The sequence below is a fragment of the Coturnix japonica genome, chromosome 1 (genome assembly GCF_054131305.1).
Source record: "Coturnix japonica strain WE chromosome 1, WE-NBRP24, whole genome shotgun sequence".
Taxonomy (NCBI): domain Eukaryota; kingdom Metazoa; phylum Chordata; class Aves; order Galliformes; family Phasianidae; genus Coturnix; species Coturnix japonica.
The window spans coordinates 144,507,353-144,516,087 of NC_140663.1; the positions used below are offsets into that span (position 1 = coordinate 144,507,353).

Below are 8,735 nucleotides of genomic sequence, written 5' to 3' on the forward strand. Positions count from 1 at the left end.
ATTCATATTTATGAATATTTATGGTTATAATTATATGCATCACTGGATACACAGAGTTAGGTTCTTGCTATTCCTGTTACTTTAAATTGCAGTGTAAAATTATTAATAAAAAGAACCTACAAATATTTGATTTGCAATGCAGAAACAGTTATGTCCACAAGAGGGAGCTCTTGTAAAAACATAACTGCGTGAGAACGAAGTACATTTTTCGCTGTTACAATGAAAAGCAGTCTTAGTAATTAGTGTTTACTTTAATTATGGCATTTCAGAAAAATAAACAATAATGTAAAATTATCTAAATATTCTCAATTTCGTTTATACTCACATTTCTATTTGCTTTTAATTAAAGCCAGTAACTAGTAAATAACACGTATGTAGTTCAGGTACATTCTTTTTTAAATAATAACCAAGATTTTTTCAGGGTCATATCTTTCTACTATTTCAAACCTCACTATTCACTTACACTGTGCAATGATCCTTAGAGTTATGTCAATTCAATGTGAAAATGCACCTCCAGCTCTAACAATGTGTTTGCTTGATAGAAAAATGTTTATAATAACCCTTAATAAATAAATTAAAAAATAACCCTTAATTAATTAAGTGCTTTTTGAATTCAGTTACAAATTCTAGGAACTTAACTGTAATGAGATGGTGAGTTTTAGATGGGGATGGAGATGTTTTAGGACCTTTGAAGGACCTCTCTGCCCCTAATATAGCGACAGAGAATTATGCACAGTAGAATGTTTTATACAGAATCATGTAAACCAGTGAAATGCTGTAATGTAGCAATAACTGTATCTTACTGGCAGAAAACTTACCTTTCACAAAGCAGACTGAACTTCATAAAACAGAAGATCATAAGGAAGCTAAATCTTCCTTCTCATTTTGAGCTGCATAGATTTGTTGAAGATTAAAGCAGACACAGTGCTATCCTAGTTTGTCAGTGAATGAACAAGTACAAATGAGTATCTGTCTCTGTCAGTCTTACCCATAAAATTCAGCGAAATCCAATATGATGAAACCACCTATGCTAGCATTTTTTTTTCATTTTATTTATTTATCTATTTATTTATTTATTTATTTATTTATTTATTTATTTATTTATTGTTGTTTTTTGGGTTTTTTTTTTTCCTCTGTGAACTATTTTCCTGATTTGAAGTCTTGGCCAGTGTTTATGCTTAGCCCCCTAAAGTAAAATTTGTGCTAACAATGCAGAAAACTACATCAGCTGGAGAATGTGATCATTTATATTTACATCCTTTTCTCACCACTTCTGACAACATAGTTTATTCTACTCTTATTAAATTCTATTGCAGAGCTCTGTTTATTTCAGTCACTGCAGAATCTGGCCATTAATATGTTAATTTCTAATCTTCACTTCCGAATTCTGCCATCTGTGTGTACAGACATATTTTAAATTACTAATGTTATTTTTTCCTTATGTATGGTTCTCTTCAACTGAATTTTCCAGATGGTATCCACAATCCAAGCATCTTTTCTTTAGATTCCTCATTTAAAAGTTGCTACCACATGATAAATATTGAATTAGAATAGCAGCCTTTCTCAGGTACTGAAATAGCTCACTCTTCTGATCTCATTATTTTCCTCCATTCTTCCTCTAAATCTAATAGCTTTCTGTCCTTGAATTGCAGAGCTTTAAATATCTATGACTCATTAATTTAAAAAAAAAAAAAAAAAAAAGTCTTTTTATTCATTAGTAGTAGAGCTTTTCATTGAATGTCCCACCAGTGGCCCAAGACAATTTAGATAAAAACCATTATTTCTTCTGTCTAGACAGGAATTAATTTGTAGTTTTGCCCTTTTGAGCAGGAATGATGGAGAATCGTTGACATTTGATGTAACACAGAAAAAACTTCTGCACCTCTAATCTGCAGATCAGATACTGTCAACATTCCCTTTATGAACAAGGAGGCCACAATTCAGCTGAGTATTTAAACAGATGTCTTTCCATAATGATGTAATTTCACGGTAATTAGGAACGTATTTAAAGTTACACTAATGTTCAACACATTGTCTTCTGAGGGATTTATCATGTGAATGGAAAGTCTTTATTTATAGTTTTCTCTCTTTCTAAAAAATATCATCAAATTTCACTTTCTCTAATTGATATTTCACTCTTACCATAAATGACTAAATATTAGAAATAAAACCCTTCACTCCATAACAAAGATTTTTTTTTTGTTTGTTTGTTTTGTTTTTTTTTTGTTTCCTGAATACCAGGCAGAATCACTCAACTAGAAAAAGTTATATAGCTTGTGATATTCCATAATCATTGAAATCAGTACAGTAGACATACAGTAGACATTTCCTTAGAAAACATTCATTGCACATTCTGAAAGACATTTCCGAATACATTCTGAAACACAGAAAGCCCAGGCTATATGCCTTACTGACAACAAATTTGCCATTTAAAAACAAATATTCAAGGTATTTCTCATCTGACTCTATGTCAAGATAGCTTAAAAATTGCCCATATTTCAAAGTTACTAACAATCTGCTGCTAGCACTACAACTAATAGATACTAGACACTCAATGTACTTGCCATTAAATTACATAACTTGTTGTCATGGTGTGCTTTTACTGGTCATTAGTTGTAGCTTCTCAGATATTTTGGTCATATATGGACTGTTCTTATCCACTTACAGATTTCCTTCCCTTTCCCAGAAACTGTTATGATACTGCCTTATATACAATTAATTAAACTTCAACAACTCCTAACTACAGCCAGTTTCAGGTCTTTTGATCCTTAGTAGTATTTAGAATTTTATCAGATGTCTTCCTTTCTAGATTCTTCAGTCCTGCCATAGATGTTTGATAGCTGTAGTGAACTTGGTGGTTTCCTTTCTGCTATAGTCATGATTGAAATAACCTCTTGGGACCTTGTGCTGACAACACTGATGAGAAGTCCTCCAGAACTTAGATATTTATGCATGTATTCTTGATTCTGACAAGACGGATGCAGACTACATCACTGGTAAGTATGCTACAAGAAGGTAGAAAATGTATGTCCAGATACAGGTGATGTCAAATCAGGTATTGTTCATTCCTGTTTGGCAATGTAGTAGTTGATTATGTAAATGTACTAAAAGAGAAGCCAAGTTCTGCACCGAGAGGTGAGGAGTTGTAAACCTCCTAAACTACTTTGGTGAATGAATAGATATTAAATGCACTGTAAACAACAAAGAAGAGCTTTTACGAGAAGTAAAAATCTGAAACATAACATCATAGGAGCCTCTGCAAAGAAAACTAATTCTATCCCTGTCAAAACCATGACACCGTGCCAATGCTCATTCAACTGCATGGTAAAGAAGTGCTTCTTGATGTTCACAGTGAACATCTTGTGTTCCATTTTTTGCCCACTGCCTCATCTACTTCCTGAGCAGCTTGTCTGTCCTTTTTAATTCTCCCTTCAAGTAGTTAAAAACTTTGATAATGCTCCCTCCCTGAGCCTCCTCTTCTCTAGACTGAAGATTCCCAGGTCTCTCAGCCTCTTCTCATATGAGAGATGCCCAATGTGATCTTCATTGTCCTTCATTGGACCAATAGCTCCATACCCTTCTTAAAACTCTCAGCAACTTTACTACAAGGAGATTATAGACATCAGTCATTTTTACTAATAAGTTGGATGAGAATGGACCTAATTTCTGGCTGAACAAATCCACTGAAAGCTTGGGTTCACTCTGAGTTGAAAACTTTGAAAGAAGGATGTATTTTTTAACTGCAAATACATTTTGTAAACTACTGAGCATGCATGACTCCTCACAACTATTCCCAATCGTTAGATATTATCTGCTTAGTTTATTTAAATTAATAGTGAATTGAAAATGATCCAAATTCCTGAAAAAACTTGATGATAGTTAGCTTCTTCCTGCAATTGTAAACTGAAGATTAGATTTCTGTAGTGTTGTTTATAACTGAGTGATTGAGATGTTTATAAGACTCAAGCTTTGCTATTTCCACAACTTCCATTAAGAAAAATAAATAAATTTAAAAAAAACAAAACAAAACAAAACAAAACAAAAAAACAATCTATACAGATTATAATTTAAATTTTCCTGGATTTTCCAACATAAGTCTCATGTCAATATTCTCAGCTTAATTTTGATGAAACGCTTTATTTAAATCATCAGGATACACATCATTAACCAACTATACACAAATGCAATAATTTATTGTTTGTCAGATGACTCATGATTATTCTCTTGATTAGCACATTGGGAAATGTTGGAGCCAAAAAAATGAATTTTCTGATCTCACAGTATCACAATATCACAGTCTCGTGCGTGTTGGAAGGGACCTTAGAGATCATCGAGTCCAACCCCCGGGATTCGAGCCCCTGTGTAGCAGAGTGGCACTTCTGCCACTTGCACCACAGGAGGATTCGAACCCCGGGCCTCCGGTGTTGCAATGTGGCATTCCTACCACTGCGCCACCGGGTGAAGACATAAAGACAACAGACCATATCCCTCTATGGATCAAGTACTGATGGAAAATTAATATATGTTAAATTCTATGACTGCTTCTCTGAAAATAATGCACCCTATTTTATTGTGTTGGTCCACAAAGTTGGAGGTGAATGTTAGTGGTATGGCAATAGACATTCAACCTTCCCACCAGTATTCTTTTAAATTTTGTTGCTGTGTGACAGATGGCAGCAGAGGGGCAGTCTGGCAAAATGGTGTCTGACATGGAAGTGTGTACGAAGAAAAGGCATCTCATTGAATTTCTCCATCCAGAAAAAATGGAGACCAAACAGTGTATGTGGGAACAGTGATGGTGGTTGGTAAATTTCAGCAGTGGCAACATGTGTGGACATGTACAGATGTCAAACTCTTATTCACTGCTGGGGAAAACACACAGCAAATGATGGTAGATATGTTAAAAAATGATCTTTTGTAGCCAATAATTTGTTCCATCACTGATATCTGTTGTAGTTTCCATGGAAATAAGTAGGAGGTGTTAGTTTTGGAGAGATGGTTAAAAGGAAACATATTATAGAAATGACTTTCAAGTAAGTGGTGCAGAGACATGATCTAGAGAAAATCTGTAAGCACTGTGATCTAGGATAATCTATCACCTAAAATTTACTTCAGACTTGCTCTGCTAGTTATATTTTATACCAGAGCATTTTGTTTCCTCATATAAGCTATGCAAACACCAATACATACATTTTGTTAAGCAATTTTAGGATTGTTACAAATTGTGCTCTACTCTGCCACTCAGAGGAATCTGATGACATTTATTATTGTTCACGCTGTTCCGTCTAGTTTCATTCTCAATTCTAAATATATAGAGAGGTTGGATATACTTTAAAAGTATATTTTTTATTGACCTACCTCTCATTTTGAAAGAGAATTGTACTTTTTTACATCTTCTGCTCTGGCACACAGTATCTAAGATATGTTTCAATCATACTTTCTTTTTACTTTTTTTTTTTTCTTTCTCTTTGTTTTTTCTTTCCTCAAATAATATGAACTGAATAGATCTAGACCTCTCTCTATATATAATTTATTTATTTATTTATATTTTAGCCAACTTTTCATACTCAGAAGTGTTATTAGCATTATGTTTCAAGTAGAAGTAGCCAGTGAGTAAAAATACAGTAAATTTAACACCAACTTACTATGCAACCTTCTTAAAATTGTCTAAGTTAAAAACAAGTGTTTAATTCATGCATATGTCTATAAACTCTCTACAGTCTCAGTTCCTACAGCATCTCTTTGTACTTTTCTTGGTAACTACTTCCCCAGCAGCTTTAAGTCTTCCTCTCAATGCTGTACTTCCATCTTCTTTATCGTTCTCACTCCTTTTGTAAAATCCCACAGAAAGGCATTCACCTGTTTGCATCTTTGTTGTGATTCTGCTTCTAGAGATCTAAGCTCTTTCTCAAGGGCCACTGGACTGTGAGTTAATGTCTGAACTGCTATGTCTCCCATAGGATGCATAACATTTTGATTAATATTTGAAATTCTGTCTACTGTTACTATCATTTAGTCACAGTACAATCCACACATATGATGCTTTGAGTGCAATGGAAGCATTTCTCATCTGGAAGCATTCTCTGAAGAGTTATTTTGTAATAAAAATGAATACAAAGTGCAAGGAAATCTGTTTGATACTCATAAACACAATTTTCAACTCACGCTTCACCTTTACATAGAAATTCAGCATTTGGCACTAAACAAACCATTCAGGATGAGAATAAAATGATGTAGGTTTTTAAGTGGAAGGCATCTGATAGTCGTCAAAGAAAGCTTGAAGTTAGGTACAATAAGCTACAGAATAGTAGAGAGAGTTCTTTAATCAGGAACCTCTGACGATCATTCAAGTCTAACACCATGCTCAAAACATTATCAGTTAGAGCAGACTGTCCAAGAAAATATCCAATCAGGTTTTGAATATTTCCAAGGATAGAGACTCTATAGTCTCACTGAACAACCTATTTCAGCATTTGATCACATTAATCATAAACAGTTCATTTGTTCTTATGTTTTACTGATATTTCTTTGTTTTAAAATTTGAGTATTGTCTCTTGTCTGTTAACTTGATAACACTGAGAATGGTCTTCCTCCAAATTCTTTACTCCTTCAACCCCCAAATCAGATATTTATACATGCAGATCACTGTGAGCCTTCTCTTGTCCAGGATGAAGAGTTCTCTCAGTCTTTTCTCATAAAACTGTTCCAGTTCTTTTATCATCTTAGTGGCACTTTACTGGACTTGCTTCTTATGCTGAGGTGCTCTGGGCGATGTAGCTGTGGACTCACTGATGCTGAGTAGAGGGAAAGGATCAACTCCTTTGACCTGCTAGAAATACCCATTCTAATGCAACATAGGATGCTTTTAGCCATCCATGCCACAGAGGCACATCTCTGGTTTCAGGTCAACTTGTTTTCCTTCAGTGCCTCACGTCCTTTTTCAGTGAAATTTATTTACAGAGTATCAGCCGCAAACATTTACTGGCTCACAGGGTTATTCCACACCAGGAATTTCCCTGGAAATGTGCACTTCACTTTTGATGAATTGAAATTCCTGCCTGTACAGCTCTCCAGCCTGTCCCTCTGAACGGCATCACACCCATTGTCAGACACTCCTTCCAGTTTTGTATTATCTGCCAAAGTACTGAGGGTGCATGCTGCCACATTGTCTAAGTGATTAATGAAGAAGTTAAACACTGTTGGCCTCAGTATCAATCCTTGGTGCACACGGTGACTGGCCTTCAAATGATCTTCATTCTTCTGATTACTACTCAAGACCTTCAACATCACACAATAGTTACTGTGTGGCTGTTTATGTACATTTAGCTAAAAATTTATTATCACTTTTCATGTCACAAGGAAATTTAGTTTTCCACAAGAAACTGATGTCTAATTTACAAGACTTTAAAACCCAATTAATCCAATTAATCATAAGTGAAGTATCTAATTGCACACAATTATTTTTAATGTTTTTAATATATTTATGAAATAATTATTTGTGTAAGTAAATTTAAGTTATTAGTACTATAAAGACTAATTAAAGCTCTATATTTATTTACTATATAAATATTGAAACCCACAATGGAAATAATCCCTAATCTAAGTACTACTAAATGCAGCATTTTCCAAATAATACTATCATAATTTTGTCAAGTTACTGTCTTAGTCTCAAATTTTGGATGAACACATAAAAAAAAATCTACATGTTTTAATGTGGATCATCTTGTTCATTCCGGGATCTTTACACTCACACACACTTGTGAGACCTTCCAAGAAGAATCTTTTCTCAAGCTAGCACTGTATTGAACTTCCTAAAACCCCTATGGCTTTTAAAGCAATAACACAGAATTTAATTCCTAATAGTGAAAAAGAAACAATTATTTGTTTATCTTAGGTGCTAGGTAAACATCATTTCCCTGTTGCCTGCAATTTCATCTCTCTGAGATTTAGGAACCATGTCTAGAACTTTATTATTTAGTCTTCGTGACCTTGTACACCTATGGTGGCTTCACATTAGTAAGTAGCTAAACACCACCATGCCACTTTCTCACTCCCACTCCTCAAAAGGAAAGAGAAAGAAGATATGATGACAAAACACTCATAAGTTGAAATAAGGACATAGGGGCAGGGAATAAGTATCTCTCTTCTGTCTGAGAAATTACTCAGCAACTACTGTCATGGGCAAAGCAGACTCAGAATAAGTGAAAGCTGTGAGATGTTGCAGTTGGACTGAGGCAGCCCCAGCTATGTATACAAACTGTGAGAAGAACTTATTGGAGCTGGGAAGGACTTAGAGGTTCTGGTGGATGAAAAGCTGGATGTGAAGAAATCTCCAGGGGTTCAGAGAGTGGATGTATCTGTAGAGTACTGACTATGATAAATAAAGGAAATAATACAGTACTTACTGTTGTGTTATCCTTGAATCACTCAGACATCTGGCATATCATGGCAGATCTGTCAGCCTTGTCATTTCAGAACTCACAGCATCAGTGATGTAACAATAATGCCTCTGGTGACCACCAAAGTTCCAGTCACTTGAAAAGTAAGTATTTGTATGGCTAGGATTCCCCGGCAAGATAGTCTTTATATTTAACAGTCACTGGTATTGACTGATAGCTGCCAATGAAATATTTTCTTATGTAACCTTAGTCCTCCTATTAACTTCAGCATTAATTTGCGGTTGCCGCATTTAGAGTTACTTAAAAATTACAGAAATTTAGCCTGGAGAAGAGAAG

The 8,735-nt window shown here is 34.7% G+C and overlaps 1 long non-coding RNA gene across 1 annotated transcript; it reads right to left on the reverse strand.

The window, feature by feature from the left end:
• Window positions 1–6,893: 6,893 nt before the first annotated feature.
• LOC116653521 (uncharacterized) lies at window positions 6,894–8,472 on the reverse strand. The gene is made up of 2 exons (XR_004307562.2): window positions 8,406–8,472; window positions 6,894–7,278 (listed from the first exon to the last, which is right to left on the reverse strand). It is a non-coding gene; the product is annotated as an uncharacterized LOC116653521 (long non-coding RNA).
• Between the last annotated feature and the right edge of the window lie 263 nt (window positions 8,473–8,735).